The sequence below is a fragment of the Limulus polyphemus genome, unplaced genomic scaffold (assembly GCF_000517525.1).
Source record: "Limulus polyphemus unplaced genomic scaffold, Limulus_polyphemus-2.1.2 Scaffold1613, whole genome shotgun sequence".
In the NCBI taxonomy this organism is placed as follows: Eukaryota; Metazoa; Arthropoda; class Merostomata; order Xiphosura; family Limulidae; genus Limulus; species Limulus polyphemus.
In genome coordinates, this window is record NW_013667223.1 from 180,188 (window position 1) to 200,324 (window position 20,137).

Genomic DNA, 20,137 nt, shown 5'->3' on the forward strand with positions numbered 1-20,137 from the left:
TGCTAGAGCATTCGCCAAGGTACGGGATAGTTCTAGAAACGTGGCGTCACACTAGTCATGTGACTCGCAGACGCAACAGTACTATTAAGAACCTAATCCAAAATTCTTGAGCCTGTGTATTTTAAATCAAATATATATTAAATAAATAATTCATTATTAATTGTTACATAATAAAAGCATGAGATTAAAAACTCCTTTCTCTCACCAGGTAAAAATGTTCTTAAAGGTATACATGAAAAAACTGAATAATTTTCTTAAATATAAAAACTATTTAAAGGTAATCATTCAATAAAATACAAGCAATTTCTAATGGTCTAAAAGGAGAAGTTAGTAGCACACCTATATTTTGACATTATTTTACCTCTAACAGAGGTAGTTAAATTACATTTTAGATTGTTTGAAAAACAATTATAATTATTAGTTTACTTCTTCCAATATTTTTAACTCTTGGATAAAAATTATACATAAGATTTATTTCTAGGCTTATAAAATGCACCTAGATTTTTTCATATATACTTATTTGACATTAAAACCAAATGAAATGCCTGGAAGAGATAGTTTGTTTACAGATTGATTATGAATTGCAAAGTTAAATATAGTTTCTGCCTTAAAGAAAATTAAGTATGTTGATGCAATTTTCTGGCTTATACTGTTTTCCTTTCAGTAATGCCCCCAGTGGCACAATGTTATGTCTGTGGACTTACAATGCTAGAAACCAGGTTTCGAAACCCGTGGTGGGCAGAGCACAGATAGCCCATTGTGTAGCTTTGTGCTTAATTCCAAACAAATAAAATAAATCCTTCCAATAATAAGAAGTCTACTGTACATTGTGGTTTACAGTCTTGTTAACCATTCTAATAAGTCAGACTTTTATGGTGTAATACATTTAAAATGTAGCCCAGTGGTTGGTATAGCAGGGAAAAATATTGTGTTCTGCACTTTTGGGTTATTGGAGTGTTTTAAGGCTCTATTCATTCAGACAAAAGTAGCCCAAGTGTTGGTGATAGGTGCTGTTGACTAGCTGTTTTTTCTCTATTTTATCAATTCAGGATTAGGGATGGTTAGTACAGATAGCTCTTGAGTAGCTTTGCATGAATAACCAAAAACAAAAAATTATTTGAACATGTAGCAAATGTAACATTTATTACTAATCTTTGATTCTCAGTATACATCCAACAGTAGATATGGCTAAAAAGACTTACTAAATGTGATTAACATAAACTTCTCAAGTTTTAACTATTTTTAATTTAGGATTTTGTCAGTCAGAAGTAACTGTGCTAATAAGAACTTACATAACTTAAAACTGCAATTTCAAGCAAGTTACTGCTTGGAAAGGTTGTAATCAGAAAATGGGGAAAACCTGATGTTGAGTCTAGATGGACCAGTACTTGCATAAAAAGCAACTCAATGACTGGGGCACAATTGGAGCTGAGTTGTTCCAATGTGTCAACGTACTGGAGAATTGAGCTATTTGTTGGGCCAACAACTTCAAGGCTTAAAAGAGGGGTTCCTCAGAGAAGTTGGTCACTAAGGCCAATGATTTGTATTACCTACAAATACCCCACTATGGTGACTGTGGATCATAAAGCTATCCTCACTAATAAATTTAATAATAAGTTTAACAAGACCATGTGGTAATGAGCCCTTACTTTCTGAGCTGTGAGTGCAGTTTCATTGTGAGATTATGAAACAGGATAGTTGGCATGACAGTCAATTATTGCTAGGAGTTGGGAAGGTTTGTAAACTGAAGGATTCTCTAGCTATGAGGTCGTGTTTCACAATAGGATGTATATGGAGCACAGTGTGTGATGGCAACTTCACTATAGTATATCCACAACATCTGACGAATATTAAAAGTTAGTACAACTGGAAATGATTACTAGTACTGAAAGTACTTTTAAATCCTTGCTTTTGAAGCACTCAGGTAAAATTTTGTAGTAAACATTGGCAGGATATTTGTGGGAAAAACCACCTGAGATTGTTTCTCTGTATGAAAGTGCAAAAATGTGATATTTACATACACAAGTGTGTGTAACATGTATGTGACTTGCACATTTAAAGTGAGAGAACTGTGGTAATAATGCACAGAAGATGAATCATAATATTGTACATCCTAATGGGAAAGTCCTTTGTTTTACTGGATTGTATCTGTATTTCTATTTCTGTGATATTGACTGTAGTGTAGTTTGACTCTCAGATAGTTTAACTGCTTTGCTGATGTTTGTAGCTACCTGCAACAGGCAAGTTAACATTTTCTTTACCTGAAAATGTATTTCAGATAGATATTTAACTCTCTGCACTAACAAAAGCTTATACCTAACATGCAACTGCTGTGGAATTTGTTGTACATGCCATAAACCTTGAAGAAACTCCTTCTTTACATTATTCTATATGTATTACACTAGCCTATGATGTAATTGTTATAATGTAACACACCTTCCATGTGTGGTAATCTCTGAGAACAATAGCAAATAATCACAGGTTCATTCTTGATGAGGCAAAACAAAAAATAAAAGCATCAGTAGTGGGGAGGAAGGTGGTGCAGAGAGATAAGTATCTATCTGAAATACATATTCAAGTAAAGATAATGTTAACTTCAGAAATGCTGCTTACCTTTCTGCATCACTAAGATCTAGAATATCACATTGAAAATGGTGGTAGGGCCAGTGCTAATCAATTACAAAGATGAACTCTTTTCTGAAATAGTAACAGAAAGGGAAAGCCCATGGGGTTTGACTCCCATGAGACCAAAAATCATCTAGTGGAGCAACACCTGATGGGAGACCTCATCCTCCTCATGTAACAAATACTCTTTACCCATCTTGTTGTTATTTATTCATTCAAATATTACATTTACATCATAGAGAGATTTACAGTAAAGGATAACAGGTAAATCCAGTGCCAGTGGTAACATGTTGTCAAGGTGGGTGGAGAATGAAAATGTGTAGTGTGGCTAGGGCATTAGGCTGTTCTGTTTTGGTGAAATACTTACATGAGATAGATACTGTAGCAACAGGTAGATGGAGGAAGAGCTCACACCTCCATCCCAAGGCAAATCCAAGTCCCTAGTTAAACAACAACAAGACCTAGAGAGAGAAGAGCATCAACAGAAGAGAGAGTAGGAGAGGCAGGGAAAAGAGGAAGAAAGAAGATGAGCACAAATTGAGAAAGAAGAAAAGGAGAGAGAGAAGAAACTGGAAATGGGGAGTAAAAGAGCACAATTTAAGAAAGAAGAAAAGGAAAGGGATACTGGAAATAGAGAGAATAAGAGCACAAATTGAGATTGCCAAGCTCACTCAACAGAAAGATGGAGGACCTAAGAATGACATTGAGGTCAAGGCCAGCCAACCCAAGCTGCTCAAGTTTAATGAACAGAAAGACAACATGGATGCTTTCCTGGAGAGGTACAAAAGATTTGCTCAAAGTCAGTGTTGGGTATATCAGACTGTTTAACATATTATTTAGTTTATTTAGGGATTTAATATTTAATGATTATTTAGTTTTCATAATAAGAGTGTTAAAAATTAATTATTCTAAAAGTGATAGTTATGACAAGTTTTGTTACGTAACTCTGTATGAGTCATATGTTGTGTATGTAGTTTAATTATTGTTCTAGGCTTTTGTAATATTGTTTACATAATCTTGCTCAAAGCTTCTAGGTATTTCTCCTTATTTGTAATATTGTTGTTACTGGAGGGCCAGATATTTCTAGATTTTTCTGTTCTGTGTTTTAAATATGTGCAGAAACAAAAAACAATTAAGTTAGTGAAAAAAGTAAAAGTGAAGTTAAACTGTGTGTCAGTTTACCCATAACAGGTGATTTCAAAGTGAGATTCACAGCTTGTATCGTAATAACAGAAATACCGGAGAATAATTTGTCTTGTCAAAGGGTGTTCTAAAGTAATTGAACCCTCTCTGGATATAACTGTGATAACCAGTAGTGTAAAGAATTTTGGTTCATAAGTTTGACTTGTTTTTTAATATATTATTTCAAAACAAATGGATTGTGTGCCGTCCATTTATTGTTGACATTTATCACCAACAAGTCATATACAATTCCTGTAAAGAATCCCGGTCTCTATAAAAAACCTTACATTAGTGAGCCAGCCAGGATTTTAGAATGGTAAGTGGCAGAAGAAGAAGACTTGAATGACAGCAGAAAAAAGTAGGCCTACATACACAGAGCTGTAATGGTGGCAAAAATATTGAAGTTTACAACTATTCTATTTAACCATGCCAACAAATTTTGATTAATGGACCGAAAGAGGTGAGTGACTTGGGCTCAAAGATGGCAAACTATGAGAGTCTGTTAAACAATGAAAAGACCTAGAGAGAGAAGAGTGTAGGCACATAAGAGAGGAAGAAAGTCTAAAAGAAGAAAAAGATAGAAGAGAGACTGCAAATAGAGAGAATAAGAGCACAATTTGAGAAAGAAGAAAAGAAGAGAGAGAGAGAGAAGAGACTGCAAACAGAGAGATTGCCAAGCTCACCCAACAAAACGAAGAAGGACCCAAGTTTGATGTACAGAAAGATGACATGGATGCTTTCCCAAGGAAATATAAAAGATTTGCCCTAAGTCAGAACTGGGACAAAGGTGATTGGGCAGTCTTAGCCTCCATTTCACAGGAAAAGGTCTACAAGTATATGCAGGCATGATGTTGGAAGATGCTATGGACTATGACAAGTTAAAAGTGACTTTGTTGGAATGTTATGAACATACCAAAGATTTTCATTGGAAGTTCAGAGAATTCAAACCTGACACTAGAAAAATTATATTTCCATTTGTGGCACATCTACGATAATACTTCACAAAATGGACTGACATGGCCAAGTGTGCAAATAATTTTGAAGGACTGGCAGATTTACTAATACATGAATAGTTCATGATCATGTGCTCCACTGACATGTCACTGTTCCTAAAGGAGAGAGCACCAAAAGACGTGGACGATGATCAAGCTGGCAGAACAGTATATGTAACCCCATGAAGGGAGTATAACTGGCAAGTCCAAGAATAATCAGCTACAATTGAAATCAATGGTGGCTGACCAGAAGCAGAAATCCACCAAAGGTGACAGGAGTTTAACTCATTTTTTTTACGGTGACCCTTTTCTGTGAATGTTACAAGATTTTACTTAGTTACATTTAAAATTTAATTAAGCAATTTTATGATCAATGTTTATCAATGAAATGAGCATTTAAATTATAAAATTATAGCTTAAAGTTTTATGATATTTAAGTTTTAATTCCTTTATTTAAAAGGAAATTTTAAAGAGTTATGTTATGTTAAAAAGTTATGTTTTATTCTCTCATGATCTGCAAATTCAGAAAATATTAAATTTGTCTTTGTAGTTTGAACAGTTCTTGACTCACACTAATCTTTCGTATATAGAAAGAATCTAGGTTAATTGCTCCATTTACACATTCTTCTGTCAAGTTCCAGAGGGCACGTTTGGAGAAAGGATAAATAAATTTCTCTGAAATCTTGACAAATGCCACGCCCATATTCTACACATAGAGTTGTGATTTCGCAGCCAGTTATACTTGGTTGAGCTAGATGTTTATAACCAATAAAAAGAGTGTTTTTTGAAGTATGTTCTCTTCACTGTTATTTTAAAATTGGTGGAAAGAATTATATAGAGAACTAGTCAAACCACTCTTAGAATTGTTGCTGCTTTGTCCCTGCCATTTCAACATTATTTCTCACCTAGAAATACATTAGTTAGATAGACAGTTGCATTGTATTTAGGTTTACGTTTTATATTTTACTTAATTATGTGTTATTTATATTTTTAGGTGCATATTTGAAAGGTTTATTTTTTATTTATTTTTTATATAAGCCAATGCCTGCTCGGTTCACAAGAGATAGTGTAAGATGGAAATGCCACCACATTTTGCTGAGGGCTAAAGTTTCTCTGCCAACTATATGGTAATATTGGCCAGGGATGCCCATTGGTGTGTGTTGCGATAAATAACAGCACTAATGGTCAGGAAAGGACAATAAATTATTAAAATAAATGTATGTGTAAATGTAAAGACATGCAAAAAAAAAAGATGTTTTAAGATTATTTCAGGAAATACTAAAAGGTACGTACATTTTTCCTATGTCTTAATTTTAATAATTTCATTGTAATGTACTATAGACTGTATAACACAAGTTGATGATAAAAGCTGCAGTTGTATTATAGTAATATCATAGATAAAGTCATATATATATATATATATATAAACATTTAACTTAAATTAAAAAGAACTTAGAGTTAATACACAAATGGGAGAAGAGATGCTATATTTGTTATAAAATAGGGCACATTGCAAAGGACTGTAAGTCTGTCACCAACAAGCAATAGCATAAATCACAACATAAAGTAGCTGCAGCTACCAATAAAGATGGTGCAAGCAAGAAACAGTAAAAAAGAGTGACTGTTACCTTAGATGCTGCTGCCAGAAGAAACAGAATAGAGACAACTATCAGTGCTATCTCCATAATTAATCAATGCACCACTGATGGTCAGTTCAAGTTAGCAAATAGATCAAAGATGCCAGTAGTGATTGGAGCATGTTAGAAATATCGAGAGGTGCCAACAAGTTACAACATGCCAGTAGGTGAAAGCTATGTCAGTGACAAGAAAGTGAAAGTCCTATGAAACATTGGGTGCAGCAGTGAGAACCAGTTTAGTATATGATGGCCAGATGATGGGCAAGGTACATCTGTGTGTGGTGATTGATGGAACAATGAGAAAGGTTCCCATAGTAAGAATAAAAGCAGACACATCATACTGTGTGGAAAACCTTGAGGCCATGTGTATGAAGGCACCCATTTATGATTTGGTTATTGGCAATATACCAGGCAGCAGAGGTTTGGAGGAACCAGACAGAATAGAGACTCATGAGGCATCTGTAGTAACCAGAAGAGCTCAAGAAAAAAAACAAAACAAGCAAAACATCAAGCCCCTGCCAATCTTGAGAGGTGACATCCTGAATGTAGGTCTATGGAAACTGAAAGATACACAGAAGAAAGACTCTTCACTGCAGAAATTTTGGGACAGTGTCCAGGAGAAAGTTGAGAAAGAGGAAAGGGACTGACAGAATAGAAGACTAGAAAGTATTTCTGTACTGGATCTCTCAAGGCAGTTAAACAGATCATAGTACCAACAGAATACCAGACTCAAGTGATGAAGCTGGCACACGAGTCAATTGTGAGAGTACACCTAGGAGCAAAGAAGATGCAGACTGAATCATCAACAACTTCCAATGACCATGGTCATCGAAGATGTGACCAGATTCTGCAGACCATCTGCCAAAGAACAATACCAAGAGGGAAGGTAGCCAAGATGTCACGGGGTGAGATGCCTCTCCTCACAGAAGAGCCATTTAGCAGAGTAGCTGTGGACTTGACTGGACCAATAGCACCTGTATCTGACAAGGACAACCAATTTGTGTTAAAAGTAGTCGACTATGCAAGATGTTACCCAGAAGCCATAGTATTGCCTAAGACAGAGAGAGTAGCAGAATTCCTCCTGGAAGTGTTATGTAGAGTAGGCTTCCCTGAAGAAGTCTTTAGTGACAGAGGGACCCAGTTTTACCTTAGAACTGATGCAAGAGGTGTGGAGACTCATCATCACTAGACAGCTCTTTATCACCTCATACAACCCAAGATGTAATGGACTTTGTGAGAGAGTCAATGGAGTCTTAAAGAGTATGCTGAAGAAGATGTGCCAGGAGAAACCACGTGATTGGGACAGGTACCTACAGGCAGTATTATTTGCTTACTGAGTAGTCCCACAAGTGAGTACAGGATTTTCACCCTTCAAGTTACTGTATGGAAGAACAATATGAGGTCCAATGCAGATATTAAAAGAACTGTGGATAGGAAAAGAAGAGGCAGAAGTGAGGAACACATACCACTATGTGTTAGACCTCAGAAACTGATTGGAGGAGACCTGTCAATTTGTTTAATAAAGTATGTATGCAGCTCAACACAGTCAGAAGCACTTTTATGACAAGTAGTCTAAAGATCAACATTTCAAAGTTGAACAGGTCTTGGTTCTGCTACATATATACAACAATAAACACCCTGTAGCGAAAAGGACCTTTTCAAGTTCAGGAATTGGTCAACAGAATGGACAATATAGTGAATATGGATAGGAAAACCAAGATCTACCATGCCAATCTGTTGAAAAATACTTCGAGAGGGAAGAAGACCTAATGGGTGCAGCTATTGTGGCACAAATGAACATTGCAGGTGTGACTGTCACACATGCAGAACCAAAAGACAGTGACTTTGTCAAAAAAGATGAAGACCTACTAGACCTAAGACTTCTGGGTGGAGATGAGACATACAAAGACATCAATTTCAGTAAAGAACTGACTGGCAAGAAGAAGAAAGAGCTACAAGATATACTGTGCCAGTATGCAAATGTCTTCACAGAAAAATAAAGCAAGACAGACCTCATGAAACACAAGATCAAGAACATGACCAGAGATCCAGTCAAGGTGAAGCTAAACCACATTCAAGATACACAATTCAGATCTTTCCCAAAGTTAGTGGGATACTATAGTAAGTTCATCTCAACTATGCTGAATCATTGACTGACCTGCTGAAAAATGACCAACCTAACAAGGTTAAGTGGGCAAAAACACAGCAGATGGTATTCCAGAAGTTGAAGAACACGTAAGAAAGTTTTTCAATCCTTAGAATGCCAGACTTCAACAAACCATTAACTGTTCAGACCAATGCATTAGATGCTGGAATTGGAGCAGTACTTTAGCAAGAACATGAAGACAGACTGTCTTCCATAATATACATAAGTATAAAGCTGTTGAGTAGTGAGAACGACTAGACTGTGATTAAAGAAGAGTATTTTGGTCATCATATTCACCATCTGTTCCAAAGAAGAGTCACTGCTGAGAGCTGCAATAACTAGCTGGGTTGGAGGGGGAGGCAATGAACAGAAGAGAGAGAAAAGGGAACAGGAGAAAAATAGCCTGACATGACTCCTAAGAATGGGTGGCAGAAAAAGGTATCCAGGAATTAGTGAGTTAGAAAATCAAAGAACTAATAGAAGATTACAGGCAAGCAGTCAAAGCCCAGGATTCCAAGAACACCCCCAAAGACCAGATCTGTAAACAACTTGGCAAGACAAAGGTCCTAAATAAAAGAGGAAGAGATACAGACACCCAACTGAGGAGATCCTACAAACAAAAAAACCAGGTCAAAATAGAGATAGCAGAGGAATAAATGGAAACCAAAATGGCAAACAAAGAAGAACAGATATTTCCACCAAAATTATGGGGTTATAATGAAGAAGCTCAGTGAGGAGGTGAGGGGAAGAGAAAGAGAGGAGTAGGGTTAAAGAAAAAATGAATAGACAGCTGGAAAGAAGAAGAAAGAGGAGCACCTCAAAGAGAAAGAAAAGACAAAAAAGGGTTGGAGATCAAGAATTATTAAAGGGCCATTATCTGAATCCATAGCAAAGGAGTCACAAAGATGAGTAAGATAAGAAAGAAGGAAGCACACAAAGCAAAAAAATCACAGAGACAATATTATAAACAAGTAAAAAAGGATAGAACTGTACATAGCTGATTCATGAGCATAGGAACTAGAAAAGGAGGGAGTACCTGTTTATCATCAGGGTGAGCAGAACAAGAAACAAAAAGAGCTGGCCAAAATCATCCACAGGTGAGGCATGCCTCACAGAAGACAAAGAAACAAAACAATTAGGGACAGGAACTAAAGAAGAAATAGGCAAAAGAGAACCAACCACCTGATACATTAAAGTGGGAACATCATCAGTTAACTTGTAGGTATACCATGGTTAATCACAGCCCAGTAAGGTTGTAGAAACTATGTACATTGTCAAGCATACCTCACTATGGAATGTAATCCAAGGCCTGTGACAAGGAGGAAGGGATACAGATGGATACTCTACTAAGTAAGCTAAAGGGATAACAACTGAATGTCAGGTCCATAAACAGATGAAGTGCCTACAATCACCACTGAGACAGTTGTAAAAAAACTACCAGAAAAGGAATGTCTAGGTTTTGGGAGTTTTACTTAGCACACATTGTTGAAAGAAGCCTAAATCATAAATGTGGTGGCTAGAGAAAATATAGCTGCAATCAGGTGGATGGATCAAAAGTGCATCAAGAACAATAGCAATGTAGCACTAATGAAAGAAAGGCATCCATTAAGGTGATTAGAAACTCAAAAAGCTCAGGATGAAAACAAGTCTGAACACTGGCAGTACCAAGGAAAGAATGAGTCTATGATTATGTGCTAGTACTCACACAGAATACTTCACATGAAGACATTGTTGCCTTCCTATTGGTGGAGTGCTATAGCATTATGAGAATTATGTATTGACACACAAAAATGTGTAGGAATGGAAGTTTGTTCAAGGCTTGTGGCATGTGCAGGAAATTTATTACAGTCACATATGAGATAATAGTTCTCAGTGATGCAAAATGGTAAATAGCTTTTCTGAATATACTACACTGTTGAGTACTGTACTTAACCTATGCTGGTCTGACTTTGTATGTCATAGTGGGATGCACAATTATAGAACCAGTTTTAATTTGACTGAATTCTGCCTAGTAGGAACAAAAAAGAACTGGTTACTGTACAGGAGTCAAAAGCAGCCTGTAGGATACTATAAGCATATACAATATAGTGATGGTCATGTAGCTTTATATGCTACAATGTATGTAGTTGTATGTGCTTGGTGTTGCATACATGTATGGACATTACATATGAAATCATTTATGAATGTTCTATCAGATACATGAATCAAATACACAGAGAAGATAGCTATCCAAACAACAAATACATGAAAAATAAAGAATTTGAGCTAAATATTACAAAGATGATATATAAAATGGAATTATATACTGACTTGTGCTGTCTCACAGGAAGATACAATGTAGATGATATTTTTGTCTGTGTGTCCAATAAAGTATGAGTTATGTTAAAGAAATTATTTTTATCCCCTATTTTATTATCAGATATATAATCAGGCCCAGACTCAGAATGTTTGGAAAGTCTAATTTTGGAGATCAAAAGCAAATACATATTGTACAAAGCACAATCAGCATGCAAAGCATGCTAATGCTATGGGGGTCTGGTGGCATGCCCCCCCCCAGAACATTTGTGAAGAATAGGTGCTATGAGATTATATCTGGAAGCAATTTTACATAAAATATAGCTCAAACAATTACATGCTGTTTACATAAAATCCAAAAACATCCAATGAAAAGTCAATAATCATTGTAACACTGTTGTAACACTGAATGAGGAGCTAGACTTAAATTAGCATAAATATGTATGTTTATTTTTGTAAAGTACCAAACTATTTAGATGTAGAGTAGTTATTAATTGTTAAGTTATATTACTAATTTAAAAAAATCTGTACAACAATAGTATATTACTTATTTCAATCATTGGCTATGATATACATACATGTATGCACTACTGAAATACTTCTTGGGTGCTTTTCCTTAAATAACTTCCATACAGTTTCAATGTTGATAGCAGTGTCATAATGATTATGTATTAAAGCTTGTGCACTCAATCTTTCTTTGGTTTGTGTATGCCTCAGGTAATTATTCAACCAGCTGAGAGCAGATGACAAACATTCACATGAACTTAGTGGTAGTGTGGCAAAGAATTTCAGTAGCATAAAGATATTTGGTACACTGAAGCATGCTTCTGAGTCATCAGCCAGTATCTGGGACCCGTCCTGGAGAGGTATAGAAAGCCATATTGTCTCCCATTGATATAGTTCTTCATCAAAAATATCAAAATTTGGCAAATCTTTCCTGTAAAAATCTATAGCCTGTCTCATATCAGAGATAGAAGACTCTTGTGTGAGTTTTGATGGCACAAGTTTCTGAATTAATGCTGCTTGCTTTACATGTGCATCAAATCTGGAAGAAAGATTACTGATAACGTGGTCAAGAAAAGGAATAGTTATTTTTCTTAAAGTAATCCTCCATGTTGGGCTTGTCGTTGACTAACTTGTGTCATGCTAACATTAATATTAGATTTGGTTGCAATATTATTGCTGTGCTTGAAGATATAATGTGAATAATCATCTATGTTCATTCTTAGTGAAGTCAGTTCTTCACAACATTGTTCTGTTAGAGAAACACCAGAAACAATGGCTTGGTTACTGCAAATTTATAGAAGCTTCTTTGAAACTGTAAGAATAGAATAGAATGAGATGGTACACAAGTGCACAATTCAAATATATTTATTATACACAAGACAAAACACAACAGAAAACGAACAGTCAGTGTTTACTGTGGATGTGTTGAACTGGCAAGAGAAGAGTGAAGAAACCTTTAATAGTTTCTCATACCAGTCCAGTGTGTTCCAACTTGTCAACTATGCTAAAAGTAGTCAAAATACAAAATCTAAAATAAACCCTAAAGTGACATTTAAGTCAGAAAACTCCAAATGCTTAAACTATAAGTTAAGCAAACAATCTGTAAGTCCTCTAAAAATTAGATTCTGTTATAAACTTATGTTAAGCTAAAACAAGGTCTAGTAAAATGATAAAAGTTATAGCAAAACATTCAAAAAGTTAGAGTTAGTATAGTTACTGAAGTTCCTAAAAGTTACATCCACAAAGCCAGATTTGTGCATGACTACCTTGCTCAAGCTACCTTCATCCACTGTGATACAAACAAAAGGTTGTGGCAGCATTTAGCCATATTTTGACTTGCTGACAGAAAACACATATATCTCACAATGTCATGAGCTATCTTTCCAGGAACAAAACATGGCTAATTGCCAATTATTGAATTCACATGCTGTGTGTGTGCTGGAGAAAGGGGAGGTTGAACAGCTTATTTGAGGAACAATCTGTATCCAAGTTGAAGTGAAAGAAAAATACTGAAGTTCTGAAAAAATAAATTACAAAGGGTGCATAACACATGGTAAAGTGCTATTCTACACATTTCCTTCCCCCTATCTTTCCTGGGTGGGCTGGCCATACCTAATTCTACAACTACAAAAAAAAGTAAATAAAGAGAAATTTAAAACTCACCTTAGCCCCAATAAAATTACTTGCTCAACATCTCTACATATATAATGACACAAATAACTTCACAAAACAAAGCATTGTGAGTTCCAGCCAGATCCTCTCAGAGACAACAGCTCTCTGCACTTCAGTATAATGCCTAGGCATCAGTCCACCTGGTTGTATGTTATTGGAATGGCATTTTCACACCACTATCTGCTGTTTCACTTCAGTTGAGGCTTTATGGGGAGTTCTATCTTCTTCACCCTCACCTCTGTACTCTGGAAACTGGGAGAGACTGCTGCTGATGAAGTCAATGTTGATGTCCAGGTGCACACTTTACAAGCTGAAATTGCAGCTGGTGGTACTTTTACTGCTGTTTGTGCAGTAGCAGCTACCAATTCAGTTACTAGGCTAGTGAATGAAGAAGCCAGAAATGCAGAAGTAACCTTACCTCTTAAAGCCTTGGAAGATTTTACTGGGATTAGTGATACTGTGGTGCACTACTGAAGGAGGGGAGAAGTACACATCTTATGATGGTTGTCCATGACACATCCTCCAACAGGGCACTTGTATTTCTCCTCTAAGTACTCTGTCATCTTGAACCTAGACTTGAACTTCTTTAATTTAGTTTTGGTCTGTTCCTTTACTCTAAGATTGGGTGGATTGGCTGAATGGTTGGCACATTGGGTGATATGATGTCAAACAAACCCCCAATTTTTTTTTCCATGGTTGAGGACTACTAATGGTGAGATGTTGTGTGACATGTTTTGGAGTTAACCCTCCCAACAGCCTCCAAAGCTTCATGTTAGATGCCTCAATCAGTGTCTCTTCATCCATGATGTGAAAATAAAGCTAGCCACAGAAGTGGTAGGCAATGACAAAAACTCCAAAACATCTGAAAAATTAGACAGAAATGACTTACCATTTGTTCCTTCCATTGTTCAAAAGAGATAAAGATAGTTTTATACAATGTAACACAGATAATCTGGAAACGCCAACTGGCAGGATGAAAAACAAATGGAACTAGCCATAAGGATTACAAACTTTATCTTAAATACAAAAAAAATCAGAAATGTATATGATTGGCCAAAAAACTGTGATTGATAATAAAATCTCTTTCAAAAATTTGGGTTAAAGTTGTAATTTTCCTGTTATGAAAATATTTCATACTAGAAATCCCATCTGACAAAAAGTGGGAAAACCCAAAAATATACCTGTGTTCAAGCTTTGTGTCTACAGGGTTATATGTACTCTTGCTTAACCAGCCTGTAAAACATGATCCCTATTACCTGTGGACAGCTTGGTTGATTCAAGCATCCTCAAATCTCAAGCTTGATGTAAAACTCAGCTAATAGCCTTTAAGATCATCCACAATTATCTTGTGATACTGTGAATACCCTACACTTACAGCCTCAATCATAACATGCATGCATTGTCTTCGTTCAGAACTCTATCTTGCAAACAGGAAAGTATGATGGGAATACTACTGAATAAGTAGGATCTGGGAGTCCCACACCCTGGCTAGTGTCATCTCCAGACCTGGGGATTGCTGGACTATGAGATACTTGTTCCATCTGCATCACTATGGTCTTGGAGTACTCACTAGAGTGTGGTAGAATCTGGCAATTCACCCAGTTGGAAAATGTACAACTATTTGCTAAAGAAAATCCCACAAAGCAGTTATATACACTGCATTGTGAAATAAAAAGTGATAGCTCAGCACACAAGAAGTGCCATCTACTTTCAGTCATTGATCTTGCACCCAAATGACCATCCTAGCTGTGATAATGAAGTGGTAGTCACAAAATGCAGCTCATGGATTCTATTGGATAATAGGTCATAAAATTAGTGTCACAAAGTGCTTTCAGCCATTGATTTATTAACCAAACATCTGTTATAACTATGATAACTGAGTGAAAAATTAAACAAGGTGGATGTCACTCAATAGTTTGGAAGGTAAGGATTGCTACTTTCTTTCTGTCAGTGATTGTACAAATCAGTGACTGTCCTAACTGCTGGAATATAAGTTAATCCCAATTATAATGATCAGGAGGTCATCCTCATTATTGCAACTGACCACTTCCACTGCTGTTCTCAACCACTCCACAAAGACTTTTGGACATTGTGGTAATATGTAACATATACAGGGAGCATTGTTTCCTAGCCAAACATAAGCATCTGAGGTCAAACCATCAGTTCACTTGTGTTCTGTTCCATGATATGCCATCCTGCATCACGACATATAGTAAATATTCATCTCAATCATTTAGATCAGTATCAACAAACTTTGTGAACACATGCTTTTACAACTTATAGCACCCTTTCTACCAAATTATCTAACTGGAGGTGATAAGATAATGTGGTCATCTTCATCCCACCAATAATGCACAACTCTGAGAATAACTAGCTGTTTATATTAGTCCTCTGATCTGTGTGAATCTCTTCAGGGATGCCAAAAGGTGCTATCTACTGTGCTGCCAACATATCAACAATGGACTGTGCTAAAAAGTCAATCAGTAGATAAGCTTCATCACACTTAGTATAGTAATCAATGACGACTAATATGTAACAATTATCTACATTGAGGGGACTGTTGATATTCAGGGCTATTCTCTGGAGGGGAAGAACTAAGAATTCTTTGCTGGAGTTAAACTTGTTTAGGATGTTTCCTTTGTGCAACATACATGGTGCAGTGCTGGCACCAGTACTGAATGTCATGATTCAAACCAACCAATATAATTATTGGACATAAGATTTAGTCCTTACATTATGAAGGATGTTAAGAATCTTTCACAGCTAGAATTGCTAACCTCCAGTTTGCTTGCCACTTCAATGATCATTCCAGTAAGGAGCTAGAAGCCAATTGCCCCGGAACTGCTGAGAATTCATCCCTTGTGGCATTGGTTTCTGACCACCATTGGAAAGATTTTCCACCAAAACTCAGTTCCCCTGTTGAACAGGTGAGGTTAGCAGAGAGCTTCTACAGTATGCCTGTTCCAAGGTTGCCAATGCCAGATCTGAAGTCTAGAATGACAATCTTCATTCTAACATTCACATGGCCTGGACACAGTTAGAGATGTGACTCTCTCTTCATATCCAGTGTTGCCACTTGCCAGAACAAAGTCCCATGGCGGTAATGACCTGAGTTTTTGCAGCTCCTGTGTCAACCAGGAACTCCACTACTCTACTGTGTATTAATCCAAGCACATGTCAAACACCACATCACCCTGATAGAGCTGGGCTGACCACTACACCACTTGGCACAAACTGTCCCATGTGCTTTCCAAGTTGGTGGGTATATTCGCCTCAGGCCTTCTAAGTTTTCTGGAAGACGACTGTTAGTTCACTGCCAGTCCTCCTGAACTTGTTGTGAAGTTAGTTAAATAGAGGGTTCTGTCTACAATTTCTCATGGAAATGCCTATGCAATCCATAACAATAGCAAGTGATTGGTTCTCCCTTCTGAAGTGATGTCTGGATGGAGGCACAGACTTCACTTGCTGTGGGACAAATATCATGGGAGGGCCTGGGTAGCCTTGCCCCTTTGCTGGAAACCATTTCATCTGTGCCACTACTCCAGGTGTCAGATGTGTCTTTATTCTTGGAGGAGCCCGAGTTCAACTGGAGACAAATACTCAACAGTATCAAAATGTTATGCATTTAAATCTCAGAATCAGATGTCGCATTTCCTGTTACTGAGACCAATGGTTCAAGACAATGACTAGCCAGAAATGATTCATGTCCTCTTTGGCTGCCCCTTTAAACATTGAGGGAATTATCTGCTTTTCTTCTACCTCATGCATGTGTTGTTTTGGTTCAGATCTCTCCCTTGCAGACTAGAAAGTTTGATTGGGATGCTGTTGGGAGTCCCACACTCTGGCTAGTGTCATCTTCAGACCTTGGATTGCTGTACTATGAGATGCTGGTTGCATCACTATGGTGTTGGGGTACTCAGTAGGTTGTGGTAGGGTCTGGCAATTCACCCAATCAAAAACAGCACAAACTTCCACAATAATATCCTGGTCAATGCACCAAAAGTTTTCCTTCCTTTCTGCTTCATATGTACTTCAGATATGGTTAGTTAACTGGAAGTTCGAAGAATAAGGAGTCACTGATTGTATTTTGTTTTTCTCCCTGAGCTGTGGCTCTGTTTGTCACATAGAAAGAGATAGTAAACAGGTGCATATTTCACAAATCTTTATTATATACAAAGACAAAGCACAAGGGCAAATGTTTGTTGTTGACATGTTGCCTTAGCAAAAGAAGAATGAAGAAACCTTTAATAGTTTCTCATACCAGTTCAATGAGCCTCCCCTTGTAAACTATACTAAAAGCAGTCAAAATATATACAAATATATACATATATATGACTATAAAGTATAAAACTAAAAATCTAAAATAAGCCCAAAGTGACATTTAAATAAGAAAAATCTAAATGTTTAAACTATAAGTTAAGCATATAAAACAAACTCCAACTCCCTCAAAAGTTAGAATTGCTACAATCCAAGGATTACTACAACAGCAAATGTTAAAGCAAAATACTACAAAAGTTAAAGCTAAAATTCTTACAGTTACTCAAGTTCCTAAGATTTTTAAAGTTCCACTTAAGGAGAAAACTTGGCTTTATATACCAAAATGCAATAACATCCAAAAAACCAGGCTTGTGCACAAATCTACTTTGAACACACTACTTTCATTCATTGTGTTCCAAGTGCTAAGGCATGGGAGTCCTTAGCCAATATCCAATTTGCTGACAGAAAAGATAGCCATCTATTTAACAATATCATGGATTATCTTTTCTACCAGCAAACAAACACAGCTAAATGCCATTTAGTGAATAATTTATGTACCTTATATGTACTAGAAAAAGGAAAAGTTAAGCATCTTTCCAAAGACAAACCACCCTGTTAGAAAAATAAAACTGTCTTAGCTGAAGATGACTCCTACCTTGCCCAAATTTATATTTTTGTCCACTAGTCCTATTATTCTTACCATCAAGTATGAAAAACAAAGATTGTTCATCAACACTATCAACTCCCTTAACAATCTTAAACACCTCAATCTGATCCCTTTTAACTCTTCTTCCTTCATGAGAAAACAAGCTATCCTCTGAACTGTTTCCAATAATTCATTGTCCTTCCTAAAGTAAGGAGCCTAAGACTGTACAGTACTCTGAACGTTGCTTAATAAGTGACCTACATAATGAAATTATAATCTTTTTCCAATATTTCTGTATATACAAACTAAAATCCTACTTAACCTACAACTAGCAATAGCTTATTGCTTGGATGGCTTAAGAGACTGATCATCTGGAACATCAATATCCTTTTCTTCCACAATACTGTTAAGGATATTCCCATCAAAATTATGATATCCCACTTGTATTACCTTGCATTTATTATAAGAAAAAGCCATCTGTCATTATTTGCCCAACTCACTAAATGGTCTAAATCCTTTTGTAAAGCAGCAGCATCCTTCTCACAGCAAGTAACACTCAAAACTTTAATATCATCAGCAAATTCAAATAATTAATTGACCATTCCTTCATCTATGTCACTGATGTAACTCAAAAAGTGCAAAGGTCCCAACACTGAACTTGAGGTAAGCCACTTATAATATTAATCCAGTTTGATGGAACTTCATTCATAACAACCATTTGTTTTCTTTCATCCAATCACTTACTTATACAATGAGCCAACTTATCCCCCCCATACCTTTAAAGATAATGTTTTAACAAAATTTTTATGGAGCATCTTGATAAATGCTTTCTCAAAATCCACATTCACCAAATTCACACTTTATCATTATCTACATAAGCAGTAACCTCTTCAAAGAATGTCAAAATATTAGTAAGGCAAGATTTTTCTCCCTAGTAAAACCATACTAACTAAACAATAACATTTTAAACTCTGTTAAATTACTTTGTAAAGCATCTTTTATCAGACTTTCAATAATTACTAGGATAATTTTATCACCTCCCTTGAAAAGAATAATAACATTAGCCAACTTCCAATTTTCCTTTTCTTTTAAAGAAAGTATTCATGAACAACTGCAAATTCACTATAAATGTTTAATTTTATTTTGGTTCTCAAAAAAGTACATACATTTGAATGCTGCATTGTGGTATATTTTGCTGACCTATATTTTTACCATTTACATATAGATAAAAGTAAAACAAAACCAAATCTTCAGCTTACTTTTAAATATGTGACATCAAAATACTACACACATTATCCAAACAAAAGCCAAAACCAAAAAATAAGGTAGCATCTATCTGAATAGCAGCAAATCCAGAAACAAAGAAGAATGAAAAAAAATTAAATAAAAGTGAGGAGATGTACAGTGTTGATCTCAATTATGTGAGACACATACATTTCTCCTGGAGCAACAGTTCATACTGATAATAAGTGAGGTTGAGTTATAACACACAAGACCAGAAAAGCAATATACAAACTTAAAAATCTATTATAATGTTGTAGGGTAAATACTACAATATAACAACAAAATACTACACTGACAAAAAACATTTAATATTAGAAACAACTAAATGTAAACACTGTAGTATTCTGGTACATGTACTGATGTCTGACATATAAGTTTAAAAGTGTCTACAAATGCAGTTTCAGGAAAAATACATCAGAGAATAATTTAGAACTTGGGTAGTAAAGGAAAGAACAAATAAACATAAATAACATAACATTATTCACAGTGATTACATAAGCCTTAACTTACTGGTTGGTTTACAACTTTCCATTGGTTCTTACTGGCTGAGGAGGGGAGGGGCTTTCCTACTTGTCTGCATAGAACAACAGCAGAGTATTCTGATTTAATGCCAAAATATACAGACAAAACACTAAAAAGCATGGTATACCAGAATCCAATGAGAAATACATCACCAACAATTCAATATAACATTCACAAGGAAGAAAAACTCTTAACTCATTTAAATTTGTACAAGTATCTGCAAAACCCTCCAGGTTGGGTGGGTCAGACACAAGGCCAAAGTGATACGAGTCTCTCGCAATCTTTAACTGAGTAAAAGGAATATCATACTATATGCAAAATAGCTACACAAAAATTTGGAAAATTGTATCTGAATATATATGACTAAATACAT

General features: G+C 36.0%; 1 protein-coding gene across 2 annotated transcripts in view; it reads right to left on the reverse strand.

The window, feature by feature from the left end:
• LOC111086989 (cation channel sperm-associated protein subunit gamma 2-like) overlaps positions 1-20,137 on the reverse strand; it is a 100,323-nt gene that overhangs the window by 35,726 nt on the left and 44,460 nt on the right. The gene's annotated exons all lie outside the window — the stretch shown is intronic.